Here is a 24,198-nt window from a genome sequence, read left to right as displayed (position 1 = left end):
CATGTTATAGCATGTACCAGAATTCTACTCATTTTTATGACTGAATAATATTCTACTGCATGTATATTACACATTTTGTTGAGCCATTCATTTGTTCAAGGAGACTTGGGTTGTTTTCACATTTTGGCTGTGTTGAATAGTGCTGCTATTAACATTGCTGCACGAGTATCTGTTTGAGTCCCCGTTTCCAATTATATTACAATTATAATATTTTCCAATTATTTGGAGTGTATACTCCAAATCTGGAATATCTGGGTCTTGGTAAATATGTTTAACTTTTTGAGAAATCACTAAACTCAACTTTATTTTTGAAATATAGTTTAACTAGGCAAAGATTCTAAATCCACAATTTTGTTTTCTTTGTGTTTTCCCTTTCAGCAGATTAAAGATGTTTCTCCATTGTTTTCTGCCTTACATTGTTGCAAGTTAAAACAATGTAAGACAGAAAACAATGGAAAAGCATCTACTGTCATATCTGTCTTTGTTCCTTTGTATATCATGTGTTTTTTTACTCTCTGCTTTTAAAATTTTCTTGTTATTGCTAGTTTTAAGCAATTTGGTTATAATGTAGTTTCTTATAGTTTTCTTCTTGTTTCTTGTATTTAAGGTTCATTGGTCTTTTTGGACTTATGTGTTTATAGTTTTCATCCAATTTGGAAAAATTTCTGCCATTAATGTCTCTGTTTTTTTTCCTGCTCTTCTTTCCCTCTCCTTTTCTTCACTCACTTAATTTACATGTATGTTAGGACTCTTGAAGTTACTTCTCACCAACTTTTAAAAATGTTTTATTGTTCTGTTTTTTCTTTCTGTGCTTCATTTTTGAGTCGTTTCTGTGGTTATGTCTTCAAGTTCAATATTTTCCTCTGTAATGTCTAATCCTATTCAATGTAGATTTCATCTCTGACATTATGATTTTTATCCCTAGGAGATCAATTAAGATCTTTTTTTTTCTTCAATCTCTCCACATAACCCTTTAAATATTTCCACTAATTTGAATATATAGAATTCAATTATAATAATTGACTTAATGTTTTTATCTACGAATTCTACTCTCTGTGTCAGTTCTGCATTAATTTTAATTTATTGATTTTTCTCCTGAGTATGGGTCATATCTGCTTCTTCCATACCTGGTAATTTTTATTATTTGTCAGACATCGTAAAATATTACCCTTTTGTTAATATTGATTCTGAGAAGTGGTCAAGTTAGTTTCATTCTTGCAGGTTTTCTTTGAATTTTATTTGGCAGGACCAGAACAGTGTTAAGTTTAGGGCTAAGTTTAGGCTCACAGTTGAAGCTAAACTCTTCTCAATACTCTGCCTATTACCCTGTGAGTTTTGAGTTTTCCACCCATAATTCTGATAGGCATGGACATCATTTCCATTTCTCTGTCATCTCTGTGAATTGTTTCCTCCAATTCTTTGGGGTAATTCTTTCCTCATCTCAGGTCATTTCTTTACACACAAGTACTGATCAGTATTCAGTCAAATCCTCAGGAAGGGCCTCAGTAGATACCTGGAGCTCCCTCTATGTACAGCTCTCTTCTCACCTAAGGTAGCTGTGAAATTCCTGGACTCCCAGCAAGCTCTTGTGAAGTCAAGGAGAGTCCCAACTCTCTCTGTGTTCCTCCTTTCCACACTGCAATCTGGAAGAATTTTCCAGATAGCAAGTCGTGATGCTCGACTTACTTGTTTTTCATTTTTCTGAGACAAATTACTGTTCCCTGTTGTCCAATATCCAATGTTTTGAAAACATTTTTATGTATATATTGTCCAGTTTTTGGTTATTTTGGGTGGAATGGTAAATCCAATTCCTGCTATCCTATCCTTATTAGAAACAGAAATCAGACACATTTTTTTTCCTGTTTCTAACTTTACAAAAATTACCTCTTGAGTGATTGTGTATGGAAGAAAAACACATGCAATTAGAACATTTTAATAAATCCCACTATATAAATGATGACTAGCATTTTAATTAAAAATGCAAAAAAAGTTTAGAAAATGCATGTGTGTGAAGTAATCAGAGTTAGATTTGAATTAAGAAACCACCAACTCTAATGCAACTGGACTTTTAAAAATAATTCAGTTTAAAGTGTAAATAACTTTACTGAAGTTTAACGTGTACTCTAACATTTATTTTCCATGTGGTTGGTCTTCAGATTTCTGCCTCAATTTTTACTTAAGTAGATGATTTACTACTTTCAGAGTTAATCCATTCATTGTTGGATGAGCTTCAATTGCTCAACTATTTCTCAACAACCATTTTTTGAGCATCTAGGATTGATCAAGTGCTCTCCTAGGCACTATCTATACAAAAATAAGTATAATATTCTTTATTCCCTTAAGGGGCTCACACTATAATTCAGGAGACTGACATGAACAAATAATAACAGTGCAACTGTTAAGTCTTATGGTCAAGGCTTCCTCAGAGAATGCAGGTCCCTTAAGGCACAGAGGCCTGAAGAACATGGCACATTGAAAAGATTACAAACAGCTTGATTGATTCAATAAAGGGCATGTGGACGAACAGGAAAAGATGAGATTGAAAAGGGAGAGATGATTCAAATAAAAAAGGATCCTGAATATCATACAAAAGAATTTAGGCCTTATAATGGACAAAATAAAGGACCCTTGAAGGTTTTTAAGTACAGGTGTGCTATGCTCTCTACATTAATCACTCTGGAGTAAGTATGATATGGATTAGCAGGAGTCAGCAAATTATAGTTTATAGGCCAAATCCAACCCACTACTTGCTTTTGTGTAAATAAATTGTTGTCCAAGTACAGCCACACTTATTGTTTACATATTGTTTATTGCTGCTTTCCTCCTACAAAGACAGAGTTGAGTAGTTGCAACAGAGACCATATGTCCTGTAAAGCTAAAAGTGTTTACTGTTGAATCCTTTACAGAGTAGGTTTGCCAACCCTTAGATCAGAGTGACACAAGAATGGTTTCAAAAAGTAATTAGAAGAGGTTCTGACAATAATTCTAGTAAGCCAGTATAAGAGCCTGACATTTAACACAGTTTTTCAAATGTTTAGCATCATTCGACCACAATTTTCACCATTTCCTTCAGCACTAAATCAAAGTCAGAAGGCATTATGTTAACCACCAACTGGTCTGTGTGAATAAAGCAGTATGTGGGCAAAGCAGTGTGTGGATTGGCAGTACCATTTTAATTCATTCAGCAATACCTTTCCCAATGCACACATTGCTTGTGTTCACTCAGAAATGAGCCTGGAGCATTTTCTCCAATCTACAACATGGCTCATAAAATAAGTATGTTTCTCCTGTAAGTTAGGTCTTCAAAGATTAATATGATAGTAACTCATTGAGTGTATAATTTCTTGAACATGTATTGAGTAGATTCTCACTTTTTAACTAGAGAGTTCATCCAAATATAAGTCAAAAATCTCTTTTCTTGCCTACACAATGTATTTCTCTTTTTATTGTGTGCTATTGATAAACAAAACCAAGGGAAAAAAGTCATTCGATAAAAGAGTTTTGCCAACAGCTTGCCTTGTTAGCTTCTGAGCATAGTATTTGTCTCTTTGCAGATGGTTTTATATGCTTCTGACAATGTGTGACTCGCAAATGGTTTTGCTCTACGGAAAATAGTAAATTTTGGTCATCTTCTATATTAGCAGAACAGTTCATCAATGTCATACTGAAAATCATAATTTTCTGATTGTTCTGAAAAAAATCTGATTATTTTACAAGTGAGGTTATTGAGATTTTTGAAACTGGCATTAAAGTCTTCATAGCTTTGTGTTGCTGTTAGATCATACTTTATAACAGACAATATCCTGAAGATTAGGATGGCCCCTAGTTGGTCAAATAAAACCAAGTTTTCTGATATTACATGTCACAATTTGCAGTCCCAGTTTTCTTCAAAAACATCATGATGTTGTCTCTTATTCGAACACATATAAATTTACATTTTATAATTTCATTGGAGAATTGTTCAATATCTAAAACTATGGCATTATTTTGAATACAATCATTTAATTTTCAAGACTTTGGATCTTTAATGGACCACTTTTGAGTCATTAGAAATTAAAAATTTTTTAAAGGGAACTAACAACCTAATAATTATGTAAAACATACAGATTTAATGCATGTAAAATATAATATACAGTGGTATAAAAAAATACCTAACGTAAGCTGTCGTGCAGCTGAGATAAAATGCTAACAACATTCTTGAAGTGTAACTCAACCTATAATAAAGATTATAAGCAAGTCCCAAGATTTTTATAATAATAATTAGTTTTTTAAAATCCAAATTTCTAAAACTTGCATGAAAAAAAAGTATAAATTCTTCTTTCCAAATTCACAAAGTCTCTGTTTATTACTTGATTAATTGATCATTCTTTGAGAATCACAGTCATAAATATATAAAATATTTACAGCAATATATAAAAGTTATATAAAATCTTATTCAACTCTGGCTAAACTACCATATATTTCAAAATTAAGTGAGAAAATGTATGCATACAAATTGCACTATGTGAACTATAATAAAAACTTTAATGTAAGAATTAAGATTAAATAAATCAAGAGTTATTAATCATCCATAGCATTGTTTATATATCTATTTTCTGTTCTATTCTACAGAGAATTTAAAGAAACTTGTGCAAATATCTTTGATACTAAATAATGATATAAATAAATGAATCTGATTTAAGGGAAAATACGATTAAGAAAAAATAATCTATGAGGAGAATTTTCATGCAAAAATGCATGCTAAGCATTCCTGTAGAGGTAAGAGAATCGGACCATGCATTTGGCTCAAATTTTCTCAGAGCTAAAGCAAAATCATGACATTATTTATCTGCAAAAATAATTACCAACTCATTCACTATCCAAATGAGGATGTCAGACACCCATCTCTTATTGAAGTCCACAGATAGAAATTTCCTCACATGTTTTCCTACAGTAGTTGAGCTATTTTTATATTCATTCATTGCATTATACAACATTACATTTATAAATAATAAATGTTGAGTGGCCATTCACCTTCTACTAGCTTAATGTGTTAATTTTTAAATTTATGACTCAAATTTAGGTCATTTTAAGTTAAATCCCACAAATACATATATAATAAAATATTATCTTGGTAAAAATTACCTATATTTGGTGGTCTGGTGGGACAGATATTTGGAAGTATACAGACTTTTTTTCTCATTTTGAATCACACCCCATTACAGTGAAAGTAAGACTACTTCTCTTCTAGTGTACAAATACGCAATATTTCTATGGAATGGTAGCTATGCCTTAATACTTCATTATTAGGAATAAATTATAGCAAAATAAAATTCTGCAAAAGATATGGTTCTTATTTTTGAGAACTAAGTTGTATTAAAATAGTCTCTCAATCAAAAATTGATTATTGTAAATAATGACTTTTATAGCCAGGCCTCAAGAATTACCTGTGTTTTTGATCATATCTACTTCATTATTACTTTTCAGTCCACATTAAAAGAAACATACATTAAAAGAAACACACATTAAAAAACACACATTAAGCTTTTAATACATGGTGCTTCACTAAAAAAGCAGGTATAAGAAGTATTCACTGGCTTCTAATAGATAATCATTTGGTTGATCACAGAATACATAGATACTGAACAAATTAATTTTAGCAAGGTAGAAATAAATGAGTGGAATGGACATGGTAATCATTTAATCTCTAAGTTAAAGCTGCCACTGATTGGTTCTATCACAAACTAAAAACAATAGATGCAATAAAAGTCTATTTATCTTACTCTTTGAATGACTTCTATGTTAAAACAGAAATGCTGGAACTAAAGATGTCACATACAAACAGATAGTGTCATTACAGCATTGTGCCTGCCAGTTCAAAGGTGAGGGAACATTCCTAACACAGGAGAAACTCTACCTCAGAGAGTAACACAGAGTTATGATATTTAGAAGTTCTAGTGCAAAACCTTACCATAATGCATAAAGCATCTCTTGCTTCTGTAACTATCTGCTGTATATATAACTTGTAACTTCGAGAAGGTGCAATAGGATGTTAGTAATTAAACAAGTACATCATTAAATTCTGAACATATCTGAATAGACCTTTATAAGTGTGCTATGTTTTTATATTAAGAACAAGAAGCAGTATGTTAGTAATTAAGTAAATATTATAGTAAGTATAGCTTATTCTTGAAGCTTATCACTCCCCAGGGAACAGATATTTAATTTGTGGTCATGATAATAACAACCTAATGAACTTCACATCTTTCAGGAGAGCTTAATAAACTTCAAAGAAGACAAAACAAGAATGTATGAGTAAAAGTACATCCTTAGCCTTTCATTAGGCAAAATGAGCATGAGTCCTGGCCCAGCATGGCTTCCAAAGTTAGCATTCCCAACTACAAAGCAAATGTATGCAGAGAAATGTACAACAAAAGACACAGCTTTTAAAGCTCCAGTTGAGTTTCCACAAATGTTTCTTACAAAAGCCACCATTCTCTATGTTAACAAAAAGTTGTGGATCCGTTCTTCACTAAATCCTCTTTTCTTGCATAATCCACCTTGTGCACTTTAGCTTGAGTGTGTTTTATCTGATCTAATCCTGGGCTCATTCACTCTCAGATAGAAGCAACAGGATTATTTCACACTTAAACGAAGTCCAATCTTTATGTGATCCCTAAGAGGACACCTGGCTGATACAGAATTTAAGCTAAAGATTAACCAGGTGCTTGAGGAACATAATTATTTCAAATATAATAACAGTTTATGATAGAAAGAATTACTGTCAGACTATAAAAAATTTGTTTTATAATGCACACATTAAGACATATATGTTGTTATATATTTTTGCATGTAAAACTTATATACCTACACACATAAGAGTATTCATTTCAAGAAACGACTCCACATTGTATTCAGAATTTTATAACCCACAGAAAGTGTTCACATTTTCATTCATGTCTTTCTTTCATATTCAGCATATCCACAGCTTATAATGGGTTGAGGAGGGCCAGGCTTTGTGGCTTAGCAAATGAGTCCTTGATTTTTTTTATTTTAATGCAGTGGATAAGAAAGCCCAATAGAAAATTTTCTAAACCCCCATGAAGCTAGAAAACATGGATTAGTATGAGGTAAGTCTATCTTCTTCAGCTTGGCTCTGCAGGATCATTACATTTTTAAAAAGTGTGTGTGCACATGCATTTGTTGTGTGCATATATATTTTACATTTGTTGACTGTATACACACACACGTATTTCCTAGGGGTCGTAGATGCTAGATTATCATTACTGATAAGAGAGCCTTACTTCACTTTAATGCACTTTAATACAGTCACAGGCTCAAATTCACTTTAATACAGCTTTCTGATTCCAGAGTTTGCTAATGTCTCGATATTTTTTAAAAAATAGTTAAAGCCAGATAAGGCTATAGAAATGATCTTTTGGCTGTAAACTGTGTATAAAAATCTATGGAATTGCTGTTTCTTTTCCAATTGAAACTTGCATAGATATTTTAAGAAAAGGAAAGGTTCACAGCTATTTAAGAAAATTGGAATGCCATTGTGTATGTCTTGTGGTATACCTCCTGGTTTTTACATCTGGAATCAGAGAAATGTAATATGAATAATATGTGAGAGAGATTGAAGAGCACAATAGTATTCATGTTTTGCTGGATATTTTAGCACATCAAAATTTGTTGAAAAAAATTAACCATCTACAAAACAGAAAAGTCGAGCCATATAGAAATAATGTAGATCGTAATACTATCTCCCTAAGTATTACTTAGCAAAGTCACATTTTTCATTGATAAAAATTTCTTCATGTACCTGAGACTCAGTTTCTTTAACTGCAGAATGGGGGAACTGGGCCAGTTATCAATTCGCCTTTCACTCTAAAATTACTCTCAAATAAAAAATATCCCTATATGTTTTGAATTAAAAATACATTCCAGATATTTACACTTTTAGTTATTAGTGTGATACATCAATTAATGAATCTCCTAGCAGCAAATACATTTTATACTAGTTAAAAGTGCTGTTAAAATAACTTGATAAATCTTTAGGAGCTGTATTTCTGTGAACATTTAGCTCAGCAGCCTTGTTTCTGCAAAACTGTGTGTGAGTGGATATGGAAGATCATAAAAAATAGCAGTGGCATCTTCAAGAAAAAATGTTCAAGCTCAAGTAGTTTACCAGATTATTAAAAATTGCATTACATGATGTTAAGTACTATATTACTTACAATGAAATTATAAGTGTCACCTTAAAATTATAATTGAATATTTTATAAGAAAGAAATGAAAACTGAAGGCTAAGTTTATGATACTAACACCTATTCAGCTTGATCTTTCCAGTTTTGAATCAAATCATTAATCTCATTCTTTGGAAATACATTGGCAAAATCATAAAATTATTTTACCTTTCAAATAGTTGTGTCATGTTGAAACACCAAAGAGGAGAAATAAAAGGAGAGAATAAAGCATGTGCAAAATTAACTTTCTATCATAAAGTGAGTTATAGTCACATTCTCATCAAACATGGCCACTTATCACTTACCACTGAGTTTGGCCAGGCCTCTTCACTCTTATTAGTCAGTAAACTAGGAAACACATCTCTTAAATAAAATTAAAAATAAGATAAAGAGTTGTCTGCAATGTAGTACATCCTGGTCACAGGTAACTTAGATTTTCATTGATGAAATGGAGGAAAGAATAGAAATTAATATTAGATGTGTAAAAAGTACCATTAAAATACAAGATGATCTTAGTATGAAACTTTTTAAAAAATGTGGGAAGAACAGTGAGACTGACGGAAAGTTGTCTATATCATCTAAACATATATCAATTAAACATAATTGGTTAGAATATAGTTGGAATAATCAATGTCCCAAATAAAGAAGGTACTTTGTGTATATATACATAATGACACTGCCAACTGGTAGATGTCAGGATAATAATAGCCAAACATTTGTTTACTAATTTATTATTTCCTTAATACTAGTTCAAAAACTATACACACATTATTGCATTAATCCACAGACCACCCCAATGAGGAATGAAAGTACTATTTGTCTCTCTATTTTACAGATGAGAAAACTAAGACTAAGAGAGGGTAGGTAATTTGCCTCATGTTAACTCTAAATCATTCTCACACTTCTTTCATTAGATTATGGATTATTTGAAATAATCCTTTTCTGCCTTTCTCTTCCAGGCAGGAATATCTCTTTTCTACACAAAGCCACCTGAGTCCATTTAAAATGTAACTTTTGCCATGGAAGAATTCTACCAACACTTTTGTCATCATTTAAACTAACCATTAAATACCTTTTCTATTTTTTATACTATGTTTTGTACTATTTTTTGTTACTTTGTGTGTGTGTTTTATTTACTTATTTTCTTAATATCATAACAAAACAAAATTAAACAAAAAAATGGGTTTTACCAGTGTTGCCATCCAAAATGTAGAATACCCAGTTTAACTTGAATTTCATATAAACAAAATTATTTAACTGGATATCCCATCTTTTGTTTGCCAATCTAGCAAACTTAGTTTTTGCAATCAGCAATGTATTGGTTCCTAATGCTGCTGTAATAAATTACTACAAACTTAGTGTCTTAAAACAATACAAATTTATTCTCTTTCAGTTCTGGAACTCAGAAATCTAAAATGAAGATGTTGGCAAGGCTGTATTCCTTCTGGGGACTTCAGGAGACAATTATCTCCTTGCCTTTTCTGGCTTCTAGTGGTTACCTGCTTTCCTAGGTTCATGGTTCCTATTTCAATCTTCAAAGCCAATGGCATAGCACCTTCCCTCCTCCATGACCTCTTCTGTCTCTTTTATAAAAGTCCTTGGGATATCTATCATTGAACTCACACAAATAGTTGAGGACAATCCCATCTTTAAGACCCTTAATTTAATCACATCTGCAAAGTTCCTTTTGAGTGTTAGGTAGCATAGTCACAGGTTCTGGGAATTAAGACTTTCACATTTTGGAGGGGGGGCAAGATTCTCTCTACCACGAGTAGTTTCTTAAACTTGCTGAAATACCTCATCCATTTTTATGCTGTTATTTCTTGTATTCCATCCTTCCTCCTGAGTTTACTTTCCTTCTCACAGAATTAGACACTTCTGTAGGTCTTTTCATAATGGCCTGTGAGTGGTAAAGTTTCTTAGTCTATGTGACTCAGAAAATGTGTCATTGTTGATTATTGGCTCATAGTTGGTATATGGTAATACTATGATTTTACTCTCTGGATGTAAACTCTACCCTTAGCCACTCTTGGGATGGGTTGGAATCAAACATGACCAATTAGAGCATTGCATTTTCCTGATTAGTCAGGTGTCCTGTCAGTGCCAAAAAAGATGTGGTGACAGTTTTCGTGGGAATATTGAAAGAGACAAATTCTAGGAGGATTTATTTGTTCATTTATTTTTTAGAGACATGTTCTCATTCTGTTGCCCAGAGTGACTGGAGTACAGTGGTGTGATCGTAGCTCACTGCAAACTTGAACTCCTGGGCTCAAGCGATTCTCTTGGCTCAGCATCCTGAGTGACTAAGACTACAGGCAGTACCACTACACCTGGGTAAGTTTTTAATTTGTAGAGATGAGGTCTCACTATGTTGGGCAGGCTGGTCTTGAACTCCTTTCCTCAAGTGATCCTCCCTCCTTAGCCTCCCAAAGCTTTGGGGTTACAGGCCTGTGCCAGGCCCCCAGGGGGATTTAAACCAAAGATGACTGCCATCTTAAGGAGAGAAGCTAGCTGATAACCGAGCCAATACTCCAGAGAGCAGGGTAGAAATGTGAAAAGAAACATTGCTTGTGACATTTTGTGCTCCCAGATCAAGCTATGTGTGAAGCCAGGTCTTTCCCCCAGACTTTTAAATTATGTGATCCAATCCATTTCCTTCCTTGTTTAATCCTGGTAAACAAAGAAGCCATTCTTGGGATGGCACAATTTGCCTCTAAGTTTCTGATCACTTGAAATTAAAAGAAACCTATAAACATACTAAAATTATTTTTTATATCCTGATGATTTTGTTACATTTTATAATAACCATATACTAGTTTTGAGTGAAAGATAAAAGTAAAGTCTATAGCTAACATACCTATTAATATTGATTCACAAGCCCCTAACACTAATTTCACTCCTGCTATGGTTACAGTTCTAAAAAGATTAAATTATAAACAAAAGAAATTTTTAAAATAGAAATGACCAAGACTTTGTTAGGCAATACCATAGAGGTCATCATGATATTTGCCAATTTGGCCTCTATTTGCCCCTAGAAACGATTCTGCAACATACTCCTCGGGTTATTCAATCCCAGCCAAGAAATCTGTGGAAGAGGAAAAACAAACAAATAAACAAAACAGCAAAAGAACTTTCTGATTATTGTGTGACTAGCTGCACAGGCTTGGAAGTCTATGAATTTCCTGGTCTTCCGGACAGTCTATGAATGAATATAAAGAGAAAGACTAGATATTCATTGTCCATTGGCTCAGCCACTCATGGGATAAGAAATACTTCAAGATTTATATTTCACTGTTAAAAACCACTCCAAACTTTGTAAAAAAAAATATTATCAGACTTGTACCATGTAAACCAAACACTTTAGGAGAAGGTTTGATATTTAGCGGGGATATAAGAGGGTTGGATGTTTGCTCTGATTGAATAGATGTCTATTCTGATTGTTCAGTGGCCATGACACACTGAATGTTTAATGTTTGTAATGTCACACTTGAGTGGAGGCAAGCAACTACATAGACCATGGCTTCTGCGAGGTTCTATTCTCAGCCATTAACTAAATATTCTGACTGACATGATCATGTCAATAGCCATTTCAGCATCCCTATCATATTTAATTAGGATTCAATGAGGTTTTGGAAAAACGTGGAAGGAAAACACAGGGATGTTAAAGATTATATGAATACACACACAAACACATATACATGAATATAAATATGTAATCACATACACGTATACAGAAAAGTTTATATATTTTATATATGGATGACATGTACTATATATGCACATAAGTATACATCTATATTAGCATACAAATATACATTTATCTTACTTTATATTCTAAAGCACGATTGCTTTCACAGAAAAAAGAAACACAATTATAAAAAGATTGAAAATAAATTTGCAAAGACACTGAAATGTACATATCTTAGCATTAGCAACATGTAATACAGAAAAGAAGAATTCCATATTTTGTTAACTTACAGAGCCCAGTACACCCAGGAGATACTTAATTAAGAAGTCTCTAAGCTGCAGGTTTATTAAACGAGCATACCAACGAGGGTAAATCCTTTACTTTTAAATACAATTTAGGAATCCCACCTTGCTGTTACTTACAGTTATGATTGTTTGTTCATCCAAAACTTACAATTTACAGTTCCTATTTGTCGACTGGATATTTTTTTCTGAACCAGAAATATTCCATTAACACATATATATTAAACATCAATATATAGATTTGTAAGCATAATTTTTCTTACTATAATTTATGAAAGTTCATCACAGGAAATTTTACAAATACAAAACTCTTAAAATCTACACATAATCTCACCAGCCAGGGAGCATAACAATTATATTTGCATATCCTCATTGTCTCATATACACATAGATATATATGTATATTCATATTATATAAACACATTCATTTGCATACATATGTATATATACACAAACACATACTATTTTGATAGATGTCAATATATTTGCTCTATTAAATTTGAAAGAGAAAAAAATATTTTGTCTTTGGAGACAGACAATTCTTTTGTTTGGTTCAACTCTCAATGAACCTCTACGCATGTACAGATAAAATTCTTACTATGGGCCAGGCATGGTGGTTCATGCCTATAATCCTAGCATTTTAGGAGGCTGAGGCAGGAAAAGAGTTTGAGCCTAGGAGTTTGTAACCAGCTTGGGCAATATGGCAAAATCCCATCTCTATGAATAATCATCATCATCATCATAAATTAGCCAGATGTGGTAGTGCATGCCAGTGGTCCCAGCTACTTGGGAGGTGAGGTGGGAGGATCACTTAAGTCCGAGCAGTTGAGGCTGCAGTGAGCTGTGCTTGTGCCACTGCACTACAGCCTGAGTGACAGAGTGAGATGCTATCTCAAAAAAGAAAAAAAGAAACCAAAAAATCTCACTATGAATGGAAGATTTGAGATTATGAGGAGCTATAATTTTCTGTATAATAATGTAGAAATCTTTCTTTCCTGGGGTCATCATTGTATCTCAGACTATAATAAGATTAGAATAATGGAGAGGTGGGCCAGAGGCTTGAGACAAATTTGAAACATATTTTGATTTTATCCTACCTTTCAAAGATACTTTTTATGGCCTACTAAACATTCTTCTTCCTTCTCTTCAGTAAAACAACTTGAAATTTATGTAGAAAGGCACATGGCCTGTAGTTAAAGGGGTAATTTCAAATAAGTACTGACCAATGAGATGTAAGCAGGCAAGTTGCATAACCCTACCAAAGAAAATCTTCATCCAAAGGAGTGAGTAGGCCTTTTTCTCCATCCTTCTGTGTGGACTAGGAAAGTGGCCACTGGAGTTTAAATATCCAACTTGGAACCATAAGGGAGCATATTTAAAATAGCAGAGGAGCAAAACACGACCTCTGAGTCCCTATTTCCGTTCTGAAAAGCTGCATCCTGAATATGTTTGCATGAGAGAAATGAACTATACCTTGATTAATTAATTAGTTATTTGGGAGTTTACTGTTAGAGCAGAATTTGTTTTATAACTGATGAATTCTCACTAGGATAGAGAAAATTGGAGAGAGGTTATTTACGGGGAAAGATAGTTTGGTCTCTACTAAAAAAAAAAAAATACAAAAAACTAGCCGGGCGAGGTGGCGGGCGCCTGTAGTCCCAGCTACTCAGGAGGCTGAGGCAGAAGAATGACGTAAACCCGGGAGGCGGAGCTTACAGTGAGCTGCCGACAAATGACAGATTAAGGAGAGAGCATATTTTGAGAAAGGTTTTAGTGTTAGTCTCTAAAAGTTGTGCTCAGTGCTGTGGTCTGAGTGTTTGCCTTCCCACTGCCCCACACCAATCCATGCTTTGAAACCTGATCCTTAATGCCACAGTATTAGGAAGTGGGGTCTTTGGGAAGTGATTAGGTCAAGGATGGAGCCGTCATGAATAGAATTAGTGCCTTTATAAACAAGGCCTGAGGAGGCTTGTTTACCTGTTTCACCATGTGAAGACATAGCAGACAGCACGATCTGTGATGAGTGGGCCCTCATTAGAACTTGTCAGCTTCCAGAATTACGAGAAATAAGGGTTTGCTGTTTACAAACCACCCAATTTATGGTATTTTTGTTATAGCAGCCTAAACAGACCAAGAAACCCAATTCCTAATTTGAAGATTTTGTTTTTCACGTTGCAATTTCCTTTTGTTATTGCCAAGATTTCACTGATGTTTAGGCAAATGGTATATTCCCGTGTTTTAGGAAATTAAGAAATATCCTGTTTATACCTATACCTGGAGAAGCTATTGTAAAGAAACAAGATTATTTATAATGGCTGCTAGAGTGATCCAAAGTAAGCTGACTGGCTGACTTCACAAGCGATGACCAGGATGGATCTGTGAAATGTGAACCCTCTCCCCTGGTATTCCCAGAAACAATTATTTTCAGTGGGAAATTCCATAAAATCCTGGGCTTCATAGCATAGAATGACTTGATTGCTAGTGGAAAATGACCCTTCTCATGGATAAGAATATTGAGGATGTTGGGTTATTAATACACACCCATATAGCCCATAAGATAATGTCTTAGTCTGTTTGTGCAACTGTAACAGAATACCTCAGTTGGATAATTTATGAAGAACATACATTTATTTTCCCACAGTTCTTCAGGTCTGGAAGTCCAAGATTAAGGCACTAGCAGATTTTGTGTCTGGTGAAGGCCACTTTCTGCTTCCATGATGGTGCCTTGTACACTTTGCCCTCTGGAGGGGAGGAACACTGTGCCCTCACTTGGCAACAGGCTGAAGTACAAAAAGAGATGAACTCACTCTATCACGCTTTCTTAGAAGTTTGCCTAATCCCATTCATGAGGGTGGAGCCCTTATGCCTCAATTACCTCCCAAATGCCATACCTCCTAACACTGCTGCATTAAGGATTAAATTTCAACATGCATTCTGGAGGCAACAAAAAAAATTTAACCACAGAAGATGGATTTGAAGCATTATCATTATTATTATTTTATCATAGTATTGCCTTTAAATGCTTACATTTATTTTTAAAAGAGCTGATACTTTTCACTGAAGATTAATTTAATAAAATAAATATCTAGAACCAGAAATAGCATTTGACCCAGCAATCCCATTATTAGGTATATACCAGAAGGAATAGAAATGATTTTATTATAAAGATGCATGCACATGTATGTTTACTGCAACACTATTCACAATAATAAAGACATGAAACCAACCCGAATGTCCATCAATGATAGACTGGATTAAAAAAAAAAACATGTGGTACATATGCACCGTGGAATACTATACAGCCACAAAAAGGAATGAGATCATGTTTTTTTTTTTTTTTTTGCAGGGACATAGATGAAGCTGGAAGCCATCATCCTTAGCAAACTAACACAGGAATAAAAAAAAACAAAACCGCATGTTCTCACTCATAAGTGGGATTTGAGCGATGAGAACACAGGGACACAGGAAGGGGAACAACACACACCAGGGCCTATCGGGGAGTGGGGGGCATTGAGGGTAGGGAGAGCATCAGGACAAGTAGCTAATACATACAGGGCTTAAAACCTAGGTGACAGGTTGATAGGTGCAGCAGACCACCATGACGCATGTATAACTATGTAACAAATTTGCACATTCTGCATATGTATCCCAGAATTTAAAGTAAAAAAAAAAAAACAAACAAACAAAATCTGTAAATTCTACATGTGTTATCAGGGAATGCATCCGTTTCTTCAACAATACATAATGATACTGAAATTAAAAGAATTCAGAATTTTTGGAACAGCTGCAAATGAACCTAGGAGGGGTAAAAGCTAAGGACATATTCACTGACAATTCTATGAAGATTTTCAACTAAAGTAGGCAATGGTTAGTAGGCATATAATGCCTGAAAGTGGAAATCAGTTGATGGCTAAGAGAATCAAACAAGAGAATTAGAAACTATGTTAAGAAAGAATAAAATGAAAATCTGACCTATGTTAAGAGGTGTGTGGTTTAAATGTATTGCCTTCCAAATTCAGGTGTTTCCAATGTGATATTATACTATTATACTAAGGAGGTAGATGTTTCAAGAGCTTAAATTAGGCCAGAAGGGCTTCTCTTGCATGAACAGGATTAAGGACTTATAAAAGAGACTTTACTAAGCATTTGGCTTCTCTTGCCTTTCCAGATTCACCACGGTAGGATGTAGCAAAAAGGCCCTCAAAAGATAACAAATGTTGGTGCCTTGATTTTGCACTTTCCAACCTTCAAAACTGTGAGAAATATTCCTGTTCTTTTCAAGTTACTCAGCCTCAGATGTTCTGGTGTAGCAGCACAAATGGACGAAGACAAGAAGTCACTTGAGAAGTCAAAACAAACAAACAAAAAAATCATTTTTATTCTTCAGAAAGTCTTAGAACAGATCAATAATATTTTCTTGAAAATAGCAAAACCAGCATTTGATAAAGCTAAAGAACTTTTGTGAATAATGTTTTGTATAGAATGTATTCCTCTAGGCAAGAGGTTTCAAGAAGCAGCTAGTGTGTGCTTCTCTCCCAGTAAGGAAACGAAGTGGTGAGTAAATACTGACTTTTCAAGTGAATCATCTGAGAAATCATGTCAGCATCCTTTAAGTGAGTGGGGGGACACATGGAGAACAGAGAAGAGTGAAGGTAAATGGCTGCCCACCTGGGACCAGTGCAAAGCCAGGAGAAACTCCCTGAGATGGGGAAAGGGGGAGAGAATAAGAGTCCCCAGGGGATCCACATTTCCCACAGGGACCTGTGTAATATTGGAAAAGGGAGAACCTCTCTGACTCCTTAGCCCCCAGGCCTCCAAATTGATAAAGAGAATAAACCAGAGTTTTTGCAGAGGTACCACTCAAGACTGGAAGGAGCTCCACAGGCCTTGGATCCATGAGCAGCTCAGCATGAGCTGCCATGACACCAACAGAGGCCACCATCAAGGTTCTGGGGAACAGTCAGACTGCTTCACTCCTTCTTGCCAGACAAGAGTTGGCTCCTTTCTCTAGCACAGTGGTCCCATCACTGCCTGAACTATGCAGCCAGGCATAACTCTGTATTACCCCAGGAAACACATGGATGGTGATCAGTGCTACTCCTCCCACATTTGCTGCTCTTAGCTAGGCAAGGCTCACTAGCATGGGTGGAGCACAAGCAGGGGAGAAACCTCCACTCTCTGAATACTGAGAGGGGTGAGATACCTGGGTTCACGAGCTGGCAGGGGAGCAGGGCATACCTCCTTCCATAGAGTTGGTCCAAGAAGGGTGTGGCCTGTCTACCAGCTATAGCCTTTGCCTAAGGGAACCCTGTGGGTATGAAATACCTAATAACAGAAAGACAGGTGCAGTGCCAGTGATTGGAGGAGTCTCTCCCAAGATGCAGGAGAACTGGCGAGAGGATCACCTCTCTCCACCTGACCACAGAGCACTACTGAGAACATGCTGAAATAAAAAAGAGCCATACAACTAAGTAAAATATATGTGCCAGTCATCACTCTTAATTTCCATCTAATGGATTCCATCCAAAATTGCAACACTAAAAATATTTTGCCAGCATACAGCACCTGTGAAACTTAAGGCAAAAAATCAGCCACAAATTAAAATCCTGTACAGAACTTAGCCATTTGAAAGCACCTGGAAATTAAGTCAACTGACTATACTCATCTTACATCACAGTTAAAAGAACACTAGCCCTCTCAGATGAGAAAGAATCAGTGCAATAATTCTGGCCATCCAAAAGGCCAGAGTGGCTCCTTACCTCCAAACAAACACACCAGCCCCTACAAGCAATGATTTTTAACCAGACTGAAATGACTGAAATGACAGACATAGAATAGAACTTTATCTTGATATATTTCTATTGCTTATTTTTATGTGAATGTAATTGTTCAGTTATTTTAGAACGAGGCTTAGTGCAGATAGTTGTGCTAACTTCAAAGCACTTTCCATTGATGTAAACCAAAATTGCCTCTCAAAGTATGCTTTCAAAACGATGATTGATAATAACTACATAGATGCTTATCATATGTTAGTCTATTAATTCATTTAACATTCTTTTTTTTAAATTTACATGATGAAAATGAGTAATTGGCTATAATTTTTACTATTACATATAAGACTGTGATTGCCTTTCTTATACATAGATATTAGTCCAAATCACTAATTTGTTCTTCAGTATACATTTCTAGAAATGAAATTAGGCTGGGTGTGGTAGCTCACACCTATCATTCCACGATTGCTTGAGCCCAGGAGTTCAAGATCAGTTTGGGCAACATGACAAAACTCTGTATCCACCAAAAAATAAAATAAAATACAAAAATTAGCTAGGTGACATGGCACATGCCTGTAACCTCGGGTACTAAAAAGGCTGAGGTGGGAGGATTGAGCCCAGGAGTTTAATGTTGCAGTAAGTTGAGATCACTCCACTGCATTCCATCCTGGGCAAGAGAGTGAGACCCTGTCTGCCTGTCTCACACAACAAATTAAAAAAAAAAAAAAAAAAAGAAAGAAAGAAAGAAAGAAAGAAAGAAAGAAAGAAAGAGAAAAAGAAAAGAAGTAGAATTACTAGGCCATATGCTTCCATATTGCTAATTAGAAAAGTTAAAAGTTTATAAAACATTGGCAGGATAGGAAAGTGTTAATTTCACTACTCTCATCAGTAATTTGTTAATTTGAAAAGTTAAACATTTTGTTCATTTAAAAATACTTTTCTTTGATGAAAACTAAAGTTGAACTTAATCTTATTTTATTGGTCTTTTGAATGTCTTCTATTATGAATTATCTATTTTGTAATTTATTTTGTAAGTTACAAAATAGACCACACCACCTCCACCACCCAAAGTCTTCTCTCAGTCTTTTTCTCTCAGTAAATGGCACGTGCAGCCACCCCTGGGTCCTATACAATGAACTGTGATTCTTTCTTGCATCTAACTTTTCATTACTATTTCATGCAAATGTTGTTCAAATTCTCTAGATTATGCATAAAAAATCTCAAATCTGCCTACTTGTCTCCATCTCCACTGCTACCATGTTACTCGAAACTGCCTGGTCTCTGAGCTTCCTTTCTCCCTCTAAACATTCTCCACATTACAGTCTCACTGATTTTAAAGGGTCCCTCTCTCTAGTCCTTTATGCTTAGAAAGACTTTCCCAAACATAAGATGCTACTAGCTGTTTTATGGCCTTTTCATTTTTATTAGATTCTAATTCACCATGCTTTCATAATTATTCTTCTCTAGAATTTAAGAATTTTAGTTTCAGTTTTTTCTTTGATATGAGTTTACCTTTAAAAATGTTTCCTTGGCCGGGCGCGGTGGCTCAAGCCTGTAATCCCAGCACTTTGGGAGGCCGAGACGGGCGGATCACGAGGTCACGAGATCCAGACTATCCCGGCTAACACGGTCTCTACTAAAAGCATACTTGGCCGGGCGCGGTGGCTCAAGCCTGTAATCCCAGCACTTTGGGAGGCCGAGACGGGCGGATCACAAGGTCAGGAGATCCAGACCATCCTGGCTAACACGGTGAAACCCCGTCTCTACTAAAAAATACAAAAAACTAGCCGGGCGAGGTGGCGGGCGCCTGTAGTCCCAGCTACTCGGGAGGCTGAGGCAGGAGAATGGCGTAAACCCGGGAGGCGGAGCTTGCAGTGAGCTGAGATTGGGCCACTGCACTCCAGCCTGGGCGACAGAGCTAGACTCCGTCTCAAAAAAAAAAAAAATGTTTCCTGGTGAGAAGTGCATTTTTTGTTATTACTATTACCAATTGAGGACTTACGGCTCTTTAATGTTGTTTGTATTTCTATTTTTGAGTTATTTATGGCCTAATATATAGTTAATTTTAATAGGGGCTTATGTATACTTGAAAAAAGGTATATTTTCTGCTAGCAGGATAAAGTGCTTATATATTTATAGACTCTATCTTATGGGTTTTAGGCTTTCTATGTCCTTACTAACATTTTTTTCCCCTTGATCTGTCTAGATCTGAGACTAGTGTGCTAAAGTTTCCTATTTTTAATATGTGTCTATTTCTCCTTTCATCGCCTGTAGTTTCTGCTTTATGAAAGTTGCTACTGATATTTGGTGAATAGATATTAATATCTTCACTGTGAATCGCACTCTTTAGCATTATAGAGTGTCCTACTTTGTATCGTTTAATTCTTCTTGGCCTGAATTCTACCTTGTTTTAGATCAAGGTCATGGCCCCTGCTTTCTTCTTTCTTGCCTTTGCCTGGTGTATTTTTGTTCATGCTTTTATCTTTACCCATTTCAATTCACTTTATTTTAGGTATATCTTTTGCATACAGCATAAAGTTGAATTTTGCTTTCTTAGCCAATCTGAAAGTCTTTTTTTTTTCATGTAAGTCCACTAACATGCATTGATACAACTGGTATATTTGGTCTCAGTTCTATAATAAAGTATTATGTTATATAAATGTGAATGCATGTGCATGTTCCATTATTTTAGTTGTTTGCCCTTCTCCCCCATTATTTCCTTTGCTATTTGGGAAAGTTTGAAGTCTTTCTAATGGTTAGCTTTACACTAATACCTATCTATAATGCATTTAACCATACTCTGTTCTGAAACAGTTTCTTTCTATTATTAATACTATTGTCGGCCAGAAACTGCTTCTTTTCCTCTCTTGCTAGTTATAAGTATAATCTTAGTGTTGTTTGTAGAGCAAAACATACTTAAGCTTCAAGCTCTTAATTTTTCTGTTTCAAATTATCTTTCTCTTCATAATACCAGTAAGTTAGTCAGCGAGTTTATTTTAATTTCTATTTACTCTACCCCTTTCCATCCCAATTAGTAATTAGTTGTGTTAGTTCTCCAACATCAGAGGCTGTAATATGCACATTGCATTTTGTCATCTTTCATTTTCTGGTCCTTAAATGCTTACTGCCAGGCCACTGGACATACGAAAGAGCTTTCCAAATGTTACAATTTTCTGGATCTCTTTCTGTGATAAGTTCCCTAGAAAAGGTTTATGGAAATGATATTTTTTCAAATATTGCCTGTTTATAACTCTTTATAACCTTCGTACCAAAGGATGTTTGGCCAGGTGTAAAAACCTTGGCTCACATATGGTTTCCTTCAATACTTTAAAAATATTGTTTAATTTTTTTTTTTTTTTTTTTTTTTTGAGACGGAGTCTCACTCTGTCGCCCAGGCTGGAGTGCAGTGGCCCGATCTCAGCTCACTGCAAGCTCCACCTCCCAGGTTCACGGCATTCTCCCGCCTCAGCCTCTCCAGTAACTGGGACTACAGGTGCCCGCCACCTTGCCCGGCTAGTTTTTTTGTATTTTTTTAGTAGAGATGGGGTTTCACCGGGTTAGCCAGGATGGTCTCGATCTCTTGACCTCGTGATCCACCCGTCTGGGCCTCCCAAAGTGCTGGGATTACAGGCTTGAGCCACCGCGCCCAGCCTGCTTAATTGTTTTGTCGCTTAAAACATTGCTGCTTAGAAATTTGGAATGACTTTCATTTTTTTCATTAGTTAATTGATTTATGTATATGTGTTAGTGGTGTGGAGTGAGGATGGAGGATGTGTGGTTCTGAATTTCTGAAGGCAATTTTTCCTTATCTTTATTGTCTAATCTGTCTTGGTAACGACTCCATGTACAAGGAAAGTATGAATTTTCAATAGAATCAATTTTTGTTTTTCCAGAAGATTTTGATAATTGTGATTTTAAATATATTTTTTTCTGTTTTATTGTTTCCATGTCTATCTTCAAGAACAACTATTAAATGCATATTTAATCAACTTTGCAGATTTTCTCCATCAGGTTTTCAAATCTTTTTAATATCTTTCTTTAAATCTAACTGGTTGAGTTTTGATTTTCTATTTGTTAACTATTTGTCCCTCTTCCTTTACAATGTTTTTCCTAATGCCAATTTACTCTTTTGTTTGTTTGTTTGTTTGTTTGTTTATTTATTTATTGAGATGGAATCTCTCTCTGTTGACCAGACTGGAGTGCAATGGCATGATCTCTGCTCACTGCAACCTCTGCCTCCCGGGTTCCAGTGATTCTCCCATCTCAGCCTCTGGAGTATCTGGAACTACAGGTGTGCACCCACGCCCAGCTTTTTTTTTTTTTTTTTTTTTTTTTTTTTGTATTTTTAGTATATATGGGATTTCACCGTGTTGGCCAGGCAGGGAATTTACTCTTATATTCTTATTTTCGCTTTATTTCTGAATAGTTTTCTCTTTTTCCAATTCAATTTTAATAATTATCAATCCTTCCATCCTGTCTTTTTCTCAGTTACCCATATAAGCTCTGAGATTTTGAATTTCTTAACCGAAACAGTATTTCAAGGCATCTAGCATTTTCTGTATCTTACTTTGAAATATTGTGCCAGAGTTTCTGTTTTGAGGCCATATGTTTTTCTGATGCGTTCTTACTGTCTTTTGAAACATTATCATATTAACTTGTATTACTTCTTTCAGCAGTAACTTATATTGGAGTTAGACTGCATTTTCCTCCACATTTAGAAAGGAGTGAGTTTTCCTAAGCTATTAGAAAGAGGTGCCTTAGGACTGGGCACTGTGTCTCATGCCTATAATCCCAGTAATTTGGTAGAATGAGGCAGGAGGATTGCCTGAAGCTAGGAGTTAAAAAGCAGTCTGGGCAGTGAAATGAGGCCTTTCAGAAAGAGGAAAGGAAGGAAGGAAGGAGGGAGGGAGGGAAGGAAGGGAGGAAGCGAGGAAGGAAGGAAGGATAATAATAGCATATTGTCCATTCATATTGGGAATGAAAGTGTTATTATTTTAGAGTTGAAAGTGTATTAGACAACCCCAAGAGTAAGCAACTAATTATGCAAATAAGGAAACTCAAATTTTCTCATGATCGCAAGGCTTGCAGCTATTACTACTTATTGTAATGTTGAATTGCTTTCTTAATAATTATATCTCACCTCTCCAAATAGATGGTAAGTTTCTCAAATTTAAGGACAATATTTCATTCATCTTTAAAGTCTTCCACAAGCACCTGGTATGGAGCTAGGAATACGAGGGGAGTATAGAAGGTACTTATTAAGGTGAAGTTAAATAAATACATTAGTTCATTCAGTAAATATTTATTGAGTGCTTCATGTGTCAAGTATTGTTCTAGGAATTTTGTGTGTATCAGCTGAGAAATATTTTTTGAATTCTCTACTTTGCTGGAGCTTATATTTTAGCATGGGTAGAAAGACAACAAAAATAAATATGGTAATATGTTCATTATGTGAATGTTAAATATTATAAGAATTATAGGGGAAGATAGGGCACAGAAAGAGAGCAGGGGAATGGAGGGAAGTGCAATTTTTAATAGTAAGATGGTTATGCAGTTGGTGAATTTTGGGGAAAAATCTGAAGCAGGTGCAAGTGTTAATTATGGAAATACCCGAACAGTGTTTCAAGCAGAAGAAACTTCCTGTGCAAGGGCCGTAAGACAGTAGTCTGGGTTCAGGAAAGAGAAATATCATGGGAACTAATGTAGCAAAACAAAGTGAGCAAGGAAAATAATTGTAGGACTTGAGGTAAATGATCAACTCTTAGTGGGACTATATATGGAGCAAGAGTTAGGGTTACATCATATAGGGTTTATATGCCATTGTAGATATTTTGGTTTTTACTTTGAAATAGGAGATTGTAAGGTTTGGAAAATAAGGAACGTCGTGACCTGGCTTATACTTTTAAAAGATTACTCTGGTGGCTCTGTTGAGAATTCATGATAAAAGATAGAAGGGCGGAAGTAGGAAAATCAGGAGGATTCTTCAGTAATTCAGCTGAGAGAAGATGGTGGTTTGACCAGATGTTAGTAATGGAGGTGGTGGGAATCAGTCAGTTAATAGGTAAAGACAACAGGATGTTTTAATATACCAGATATGAGACGTGAGAGAAAGATCAAGGATGACACTAAGATATTTGTCCTGATCAATTGGTAGAGTGACCCATTTATTGTATTTTGCTCAGAATTTTCCCAGTTTTAACAATGAAAATTCT

This window comes from Colobus angolensis, unplaced genomic scaffold, assembly GCF_000951035.1.
Source record: "Colobus angolensis palliatus isolate OR3802 unplaced genomic scaffold, Cang.pa_1.0 Scaffold48, whole genome shotgun sequence".
Lineage (NCBI taxonomy): Eukaryota > Metazoa > Chordata > Mammalia > Primates > Cercopithecidae > Colobus > Colobus angolensis.
The sequence above is the reverse complement of the archived record's forward strand: the minus strand, read 5'-3'. Positions refer to the sequence as shown.